Consider the following 10,285-nt stretch of genomic DNA (forward strand, 5'->3'; position numbering starts at 1 on the left):
TCCAGCTACTACAGATCTCTTTTGAAGTCCCTTCTCATAAACACTTTTTTCCTCCCATGTGTTGACTGATAGGGGGTTTTCTTCATCTCTTGACCTAAAGGGCCCTGCTTTGCCAGAAATAGCCCAGAAAAACTCACATGACATGCCTCGCATTTGCATTTCACTGCCAAAGTGCTTCATCTTGCCTGCAAACAGCTGAGTGAACAGAGGAGCCCCAAAACCTTCAGCAGCTATTTTCTTAAGTTACCTTTGCCAAAGAAAAACTGATTTATTCTTGGAGGGGTTTTCCTTTCTTAAATCTTTGGTTTGTTGCTATTCTGGTGCCTTAATGAGACAGGACATTCACTCTTATGATTTCATTTTCATACATCTTGTGCCTCCCAAAATACAAATCAACAGGCTGGGACTACAGCATTAAGGAGGTTTTGGTGTTAATTTGGTTTAAATCACAGAACAGCTTCAACCAAAATAAATATATTTTCCTCTTTACTTGAGAAAAAAATAAGCTGTTTGGGGTTTGACATTTAAAAACATTTCAAAGTTCTACTTCGTAGAGTTTTTTGTTTCAAAACTGTTGCTTTTTAAGTCATTCTTTGGATAAGGCACAGTATTTTGGCTTTCCCAAAACATGTTTTGGAGTGTGTGTTCTTTTATTGTTATTTTGTTGTTGTTGTTTTTGCGAAGAACATTCAAGTGTTTGAGGCTGAGTGAGATCCATGGTGTTTTTTCCTTCACAAGAAAGGTCTTTTTTCCCAGTTCAGTCACTGAACCAGTATCTGGTTTTACTGCCTAGATGGAAACTTTCCTTTAATTCTAGATGATGGACTGAATCTGCAAAGGCATTTAGGCGCCTAACTCTCATACGAACAACAAGAATCACTAAATTCCACTGGTAACTGCGCTGATTATTCTTCCCTTTCTCAGTGAGCACTATGCTATCAGGTTGGATTCTTTCTGCCTCTCATTCCCTGGCCCTCCCTGCAAAGGAAATACCATGAAGTTCTTCTCCAGAGGAAGACGTTTGATTTCATGGGAGCTGGAAGTTGCCCTTTCCAATCTCACTCATCTTCATGCCCCACAGAACACAAACATGTCACTTGTGTGTGGAGGGAGATGGCAGGGCAGCGGGGAGAGGGGAGCTGCGCAAAGCGTTCCTGTCTGAATAAAGAAAGGGGATTTATAAACTGCTGAAGTGTCCATCACATGAGTTTTGTTTCCTTTTTAGTTCTAATCAAGATTTTTATGGCAGAGGCAGCCAGAACACCGCTTGCTGCTCACAATGCTGTTATTTCTGCTATACAGAATGAATGCTCAAGATGTGCCAGTTACAGTAATGCAGATGAAACAAAAGCATCTCACACACATCCCGTCTTTTAACATAGTAGTTGAACCCTACCTTTTCGTTATACTTAAGTTCACACATACACTGTCAATTCAAATTTCCAGCCTTACAGCTGACCTCTGATCACTTTGGTCTGTATATTATTATTGTCGATGTCAAATGAATAACTGCAACCAGAACCCCAGTCCAGGAAATACATACAAGTTGATTCCCCTGTTTTTGTACCCCTGAGAAGATTGTTAATTCTCCTACCAGTGTGCAAAGTGACATAAAAGTGGTACGGTACAATACAATACAATACAACCCTGCCCTGGTTATATTCCATGGGTTTCAGGTCTCTTTAGTTTAAACTTGATTTTCTCACAAGAATTAAAATATGTTAAAGAATGCCACAGATGGTTATAGTGAATAGGAATACCTTTAGTGATCACTGTATTCATTTGGCTGAGTCCTCTCGCTATGCTGTATGACTTAATGTGCTCCCATACTTATTAATGAGTGATACATTAATAGATTTACCATATAATCACAGATAAAGTAAGAGAACAAAACGGTTAGTAAGAAACATGTGATAGCAAGTCTTAAAATATCCCGGGATAGGTTTAAACTACTTGCTAGCTAAGAAACTGCTGAATCATGCCCCTAGGCTCATACCGAAAATAGTGTTTCATCTGGCAAAGCACTTACAAGCTATTAATGTTCCCTGTTGTTGAAAACCAGCTGAGCAGCTGCTGAGCACAAAAGATGAAGAAGCATTCTCTTAACTTTTCTGCTTTCTTGAGAAAAAGAGAAAAACAAATATGTTTTCTCCTACAATACTTCTACCTTTCCCACCATTTGCTCTTAACAGAACAAGAAAATACCCCAAACATTTTCAAAACATCCTGTGAGCATTCTGAGTTTGAGACATCTTGGAAGAAACTTTACTTGCCTTTTTAGTGGCATAGCACTAATGGGCAGCAGGTATCATTCATCTCACAGTTGTAGTCCTCTTTGGTGAGACTGCAATGTTCTCAGTATGTGGTCTGTAGGTTATTTCTTAGACCCAAGAGAGAAAAGAGCCATTCTTGATCATTTAAAGAAGACTGAAATATATGGGGAAAGTGGTTCTCTCTGAGGTCCTGGAAAAGGTGACTGGTTAATACCCTTAACAAGGAGAGAGAGGTTTTAAAAAGTTGACTGCAAAAGCTCCAGCTGGAGTTAATTATGTTCTCTAATAGGCTTTGTAACGACTGTGTTTACCAGTCTTTGACAACCCATAGGCAGAAGGAGAGACAAGAGGCCCTCTGAATTTCTCTGGGCACCTCATTACCTCCTGCCTTATTCCTTCTGCCCTGGTGTATGGGGCCCTGGACTGAAGTCCTGGGTTTATCAGCAGAAAGGGTGCCGTGCAGGCTGCTGCTGTGCACTTGGCAAAGTCCGTCTAAGGTGGCTGGGCACCCCTCTGCTAGCAGCGCAACTTTCACCCTGTTTCCAGCCTGTGTGCTGGGCCTCTTGCTTTGGACCTGATGCCCTGGGGCTGCTGGTGGCCTCACCCTGGGAGCGATAGCCCGGCAAAGGGAGAGGTCATGCAGAGCAGCCCTTCCAGCAGAGCTGCCAGCCCACAGACACTGGGAAATCATGGAGAGAAGCCTAAGAAAGGAAGAAATATTCTTGCAGTTTGCTCAATCTGAGACGGTACTTCCCACCCCTCTGGCTGACCTGACCTCTCCACAGTGGCTGACTGCCATCCGTGTAATATCTGATCGTCTAAAACACACTGGTGTCTTTTAAAAGAACAGAAAGTATATTATCCTTTACAAATCTGCCCTGTAACATTTATACAAGAATTTGGGTATCACATAAAGAAACATTCTCATGCACTTTTTATGTATGCACTTATGGGTAAGAAAAATGTCTGTGGTGACACAGCCACGTGAAGTTGCAGCTCTTGCATTTTGTCTGTAACTGACATAAAACCATGTCGTTTTTCTTGCAAATACAATCCATCTTTGAAAATAATCTCCAGGCAGGAAGCGTGGGCAGCCCAGCTTTCCAGTCTCTGCGGAGGGCAGTTCACTCAGAAAGCAGAGTTTGGTATTTCCAGGGTTTCCTTAATGGAACTTTACATTGTGGTAGGTCGGACACACAAGGTCTGCTGAAGAGACATGCTGAGTTAATTCGCCAGTTTAGCAAAGCTGCCTGACACAGTCCGTCTGCCACATCCACACTGCGCAGGGGATTATAGGTATTTTGTGCTATGTATTTCTGCTATACAGAATGAACCCTCAACACAGTTACCTTTGTGATATGTATTTCTCACAAGTCCATGAGTAATTCACCGAACTCGTTGGCATACCTGTAATTAGGTAGTTCTTCTTGATCTCTGCCCAATAGGTTAGTCTTTTTCCTGAAATCCACAAATGTTTTGCTTCTTGGTCCTACTTGTTTAGATTTCAACAGCAAATGACTATCAGAGGCCAGAAATGGCAGTCTCCTGCACTCATCAAGCCCAAGACACGAATGATGTGTATTAATTAACCTTCAGTAGGTTTCATTAGGATGGCACAGAACCATCTCACTCCACACAACTTCAGAGGCAGGACTAAGATCTAGAGGTGGTGTCCTGTAGTGTGGCAAGTGATGCTTCAGGGTAAGGGACCAGGGACATCTACAGGTGCAGGGATTTAAATAATGGCTAGAAAAGTGATAACCACGTGAAACCAATGAATCTCATTCTGCAGTAGCTGTGTGTCCTCTGTCAAGCTCCTGGTGGGCTGCTGTACTTCCCACTTCCTTAATGTTTTATGTATCCAGACTGAGCTCACCAATATATAGACACTGGACAAATGTTTATTTACAGAAACCGTTGTCTCCCATACCTCTCTTGCTATCAGCCACACTTCGCTGCTCTGTGAAACCCAGTCAGAGCTGTCTTTTCCATTTCTAACCAATATTTGTACTTAAGGCTTCCAGAATTGGTTTACTTTCCCTGCCCTATTGTTTTGTGATCATGGCAAAGCTTCTGGTATAATTTATTTAGCATGATGTAAGATAAGAATTGCTGACTCATCCTCAAGCACATCTAATAGTGCCTTGTATCACTTCCTCAGGGTGGTCTTGTGAACTGGTCTTTCCCTTTTTTTTGAACAGTGTTATTCGTAGATGTAAGCAGAGTTAGCTGAATAAAAATGCATCATACTACTGAGCTGAGCCATTCCTACCTATTTTATTGCTTCAACTTTTACTCAGTAACAGTTTTCACAGGCAACAATAGATAATGACTAAATAGTTTTTAATGTATCCAATAAGAAGCAGGATAACATACTCCTTTAAGACTGAAGTGTTAACAAGGAGGATTAGGACTGTAATTTTTTGTTAATTGATTCTGTGTTTTAGTGAAGAGAATTAGAAGACCAAAATGGTCATAGTGAAATCAGTCTCTGAATATATATCTTTATTAATCTGGTACAACATTTGCTTGTGCTTTCCAAAGGTGAAGGTTCTTGGAATTTACAATAGCAGTGCATGGAGGTCTGCACAGAATGATCTCAAGTAATGCTGATGTATGATCCCAAGTAATGCTGCATACATTCAGTGAACTACAAAAATGAAAATTGCTGCTGCCTTGGTCATCTTGTTTGGCATTAGGCTACAAGTAAGAGAAAACCAGCCCCATCCTGATCACACAGGTGCAACTCCCATGAGTTGGAGCTCCGTGGATGTGAAGGTACATGGCTAGGGTTGAGGAGAATGCTGATCTGTACTTCAATACCTTTATCACATTTAATAGGACTTAACATTGCCAGAAAGTGCTGCTGTTATTCATATGATCTTCTGGCACTTTGTTTCCATGCTCTGACACTCATCTGACCTATGTCCTCTGTGGCCAAGTGGGGAATGCCAACTAGACAGCAGATGGGAAAGAACTACAAAATCAGTCTGAAGTCACAGCTTTCTGCTGAACATCCAGCTGTCAGCCTTGCTCTCTTCTATTTGCTCTGTTCCATTTAGATAAGACAACATTTAGATTTTACCACAGCTAAGCAGATAAAATGAAACAATATGTTCCTCTGTAGCCCTGAACTTGAACTGGTAACCTATGTTAATAACACAAGTAAATAAGTCGAGTTACCATTTTGTTACTCAAAATCTAGCCTCGGCAAAGCAGAAATGGATATAAATTCATTATTTGTGGAGGGAGGACATACCTAACTGTTGATCTTAAGAAAAACTGTATCTCTGTTATTGTCTAGTCAGGCTGCCTTTGCTGTGAGTCCAAAGATGAAACATCTTCAGGCCTGATTCCTCTATTCACTGGATTCATCTATTCGGAAAATCTATTCCTCCTGGTGTCCACGTAGTCACACAGAATTAAAGAAACAGAGGAAACACACTGGGAGAACAGTTTCTTTTCCCTCTTTTGGCTAAGAATAAGGCTAATGACACATTCAGGGGAAGGAATGAAAGGTGCAGAGACATACCTTTTCTACATGCTGTGGATTTTGCACTGAGGCAAGTGGTAGCCGCCCACTGCAGGCACTAACTAGAGCAAGCAAGATAGTAGACAACAAAAGAGCCAAAGCATAACTCTGCTTCTTCGACAACTGAAAATCCCTGGAAAGGCTCTGCTGGGCAGTAAAAAGGCTGGGAACTTAAAGGTCCTTGAAGTGTGCATGACAAAAATGACTGTTGCTTATAATAAGAGAAACATTCTGCCTTAAAAATAAGTCAACAAAGGCTTCCTGACACATATAAAGTTACTTGGTATTTCAGATGGGGAAAAAACTTTTCAAAAGACATTCAGGAGCCTTTCTTGTACAAAACTTTTCTCCCCAGAGAAACATTTATTTGTTATTTTAAATCCCTTCCATGGGCATATAGTACTTCTAGTGCTCTTCTGTGTGTTCCTCTGGTTGTATTCCAAACGCCCCGCAGTGTGCAGGGGCTGCAGGGGACTTTGCTCCTGATGGCATCCACTCAGCCCACTAACACCTTGAGATTACGCTACTGAAATTTGCAGTGGATTTCTGCAAAGTAGCTCCATCCACTCAAAACCTCTTGAAAGCAAGTGTTGCATAGATGAAATTGTCTGTGCTCAGACATCCACCAGGGAAGCTCTGCAGCTCAGAGGTTTAGTGTTTCTTTGGTTCCCGGCTGTGTCAAAATTTGCACCTTTTGGGCATGGCTGAACAAACCCAAGGTCAGTACAGGGTAACATGGAATAGTATATTGCAGCCAAGGAAAAAAAATAACAAACAAATAGACAAAACAACCAACCAAACAAAACCATAAAACACACACACCTGCACAAAACCAACCAACCAAACAAAAAACCCCCCCAAAACTCCTGAAGTTTCAAGTAAGTAATTTTTATTCCCCTGAAACTTTTGTCAAACTGTCCCAAAGAATGGATTCTTCATTTTGCTATCTTTAGAAGATAAATGGACTGCAGCACACTTCATCCTGTAAACAGTAACTTTGGCCTTACTTGGGTAGCAGCTGAGCAAATACAATATTTCTAACATGGACAACTCCGCCTCCCTCTTTATAAGCTGGACAGACCACATTTTTTATAGCTCTCTGCGAGTTCTTATGTCTTTGCCCCAGCAAACATGTTCCAAATTCTCCAAGTTAAGGTCTGCAGCTCTTAGTTAAATCAGCAGGCTACAGACAACTAAAAGAGCTCAAAGAAGCACACTGTAAGAATTTGTATATACGCAATGCAGGAAGGCTCTGTGCAGGAATATTATTTGTGAGCATTGTGGAAAATGGTTTTGCCAGGTCTGCTTAATGAAAACAGGAATATTTGTACTGTTGGACTAAAATAACTTGAGGGAAAATCTCATATGTCTATCTGACATGCTAAATAATTCAGAAGACCTTGCTGAGTTAAAGAAGATTCTCTGCTGAAATTATATGATCATTAATAAGAGGCATCAGTTTTGAGTCCTTTAGTTCAAGATAAAATAGCTGAAATGGTTCAAACTGTATTGAAAATGTTAATGTGAAGTGTGAGTTTTCTTCACTTCAGGTGTCCTACTTATTATAAAAAGGATCCTTAGATGAAAAGGTGCTGAAGCTGCTTTACTTGTACTTTCTAAGCATAAAGAGGATTTTCACACTAACCGTTTTGTTCTTTCAACCATGTATTTCAGCTTTCTGTCTTCAGCAGCACCGCTTTGAAGATCTGCTGTACCATTGCTCTAAGAAATCTGACTGTGCTAACTGTGGAATTTTGACCAGTACCCAGGGAAAAAAGCTTTCATTCTTATAAAAGATGTCTCAACACTTTAATAATCACACAAAGCAGCTTGTAATAATGAATCAGAGTTTGCTTATAAACTGAAATCAAACAGTAAAACATTAGATGAAAAGATATATTTATTGATGGACAAACTATCTATTGGACAGATTTCTGGAGAGCAATTAAATGGTTGTTAGATGGCGTTAAAAGTCAGTGTGAACTAGTCTGTTCTCTCAACAGTGATTCTAGAAGAAATAGTGAACCGGAAGAACTCCAGAAATACATTACCTGCAACTGGAAAAAAAAAGAGCTGGAAAAATGGTATCTGCCCTTGAAGATATTCAGGATTAGAAACTCCCCAACTTCCAGGATTTCAAGCACGCTGTAATCTGTGCTAATGCAAGTTTATACATTGCTCCGATCCCCTTTTACACAGGCAGGGACTGTTAGCACATCACTTCTCAGTCTCTAAAGGACCCCAATTCTTTCACTCTCGTCTCATTTCCTAGAGCTCCCATTACAACTGTTGCATTCTTCTGGTTTCTCTCCAGTTAGCCCTGCTGCTCGAGAAAGACATGAAAGAAAAATGGGATGCAGTACTCCATTTTTCCCACTTCTAAAGACAATAGCAGCTTGTACGATTCAATTCATGAATCACATGCTACAGACCCATTTCCTTTTTTTTTTTGGTTACTTATGTTTGGCCTGTGTTGTGCTGTAATCTCACCATTCTTTTCTACAAAAACAGATAGATAGTTGTTCCTTATCCAGCGTTTGAGCAGTGAGTTGGTCCTGCCTAAATGTAGCACATTTGTACCACTGGATTTCATCTTATTTTTTTCTGGACCATAGACAATGGCAGTAGACATACAGTCACATCACAGGCATAACACATTTTTTGTAAGGACACAGAACTTGTGCAATCACACTATTCTCTGTCACCTCCACCACTTCCTGACAACCAGCTTTCGAACCACTTGGTTAATTCCATCTACGTATGATGAAAGAGAAAGGTTTCAAATACAGAGTGTAACAGTTTTGTGAGAATCAGCAGCTGGGTAGAAGCCTGAAAGTGTTCCCCTTCTCAGAAGGAAAAGCACAAGTCTGGTTGTGTGCTGTTTGTCCTGTCAGCTGGCTTATCAGTCCCGCAGCACTCACAGGCCCATGGAACACAGGTCACTCCTGAGGGTCAGACAGAGCATCTGCTCCACTCTGCTGATAAAAGAGGAGAGGGGACACTGCAAGGAGACCTCAGGGAAAAGCCAGAATTACACAAGACAGGGCTAGGAGCTACCGTTATGGCAGTTATGGGTGTAGAGGGACCGAGGACATACAGATATGGAAAAGCATGCTTTGCTAGTTCTGCTGCTCAGAGAAGAACCTCTTCTCAGACTCTAGTACGGCATCACTGGGAGGCAGGTATCCTGTACATGGCCTTTCCCTGGCTGTAGTGGACAATGGCTTTCACATTTTGTTCTTTTTTTTTTTTTTTTGTCTTGACAAGTTACGCTTATGTAATTATTGAAGTTCTAACAGCAGTGTCTACTGTACATTGTATTTCTCTTATCTGCCAAATGAGAAGAATCAGGTTCTCTAAATGTAATCAACCTCCCGTGCATTTAGGAAGGATTAAGTACTCTTAGCTCTGCAAGTGTGAAAAGAGATTGCTCCATCACTCTATACCTAGAGTAAGAGCAGAAAGCACATGGTTGCATGCTTCTCTTGTGACCAAACGCAATAAAGTTTAACCAGAAAGAAATATTGACTCGCACAAGGACAAGCTGAAGTATTTGAAAGAGCATTATTGAACAGCATGCACTTTGTCCATGCACTTTGCAAAAGCCTTTATGCAAACATCCTTGTTAGTTTTTTCTGCCCTTTAGAGTTGCAAAATACAGTCTTTTTTAGAGCAGAAGCTAAAGACACAGTCTTACTCCAGGAAACCATGGAGTTAATAGCACCCAGAAGCAGGAAAAAGAATGCATGAGTACAGAGGACAAGATAATAGGGACTACTACTCTAATACTTCCTGCTAGCTTCTCTAGTGCTAAGCACTTGAGACAGAGTACAGCACAATATATTCCTGGAGGAGCTGAAAACAGGTCAGTCTTGAGGCAGATAAGAAAGCATTACATCTCTACAGTGCTAGATCTAAAAAAGCAAAATCTATTAGTTGCATTCTAGCAGAAATAATCTTCGCAGGTTTGCTTGTTATCTTGTATTGTTTCAAAGTTGTGAAGAGCCTATGACTTGGCATTGACTCAGTAATATCTGCTAATTTTGAATACTAAAAAGCAGTAGAAATTAACTGAGTCTGGAATTGCCTATTTCTATTAGAGAATGCTTGGCTTCTTTATGAAGCGTTACTGACTAATTGTGATCCTTTGTAGATTAAGAGTTTAAATACGTGTTTTGAAGACTATTGTGTAGGAAGCTCTGGAAGAAGCCTCTGTCCAGCAGAAATGGAGTGTATGATGTGAAAATGTTACCTTTGACAGTGATCACCGAGGGAACACTCAGCCAACTTCTGAAGGCAATGAGCTAGCTCTGCTAACCTGGGACATACACACCATATATTTTACAGAAGCAAAGAGAGCAGAAACTGTAGTATTTTTAAACTACTAGATATGAACATACTTACTCTTTTGGAATTTCTAAGAGACAGTTCTCATGAACAAAAACCAAAAATAGCTCAAATTGAAGAGACTGAGTTCAAA

The sequence above is a fragment of the Columba livia genome, chromosome 7 (genome assembly GCF_036013475.1).
Source record: "Columba livia isolate bColLiv1 breed racing homer chromosome 7, bColLiv1.pat.W.v2, whole genome shotgun sequence".
In the NCBI taxonomy this organism is placed as follows: Eukaryota; Metazoa; Chordata; class Aves; order Columbiformes; family Columbidae; genus Columba; species Columba livia.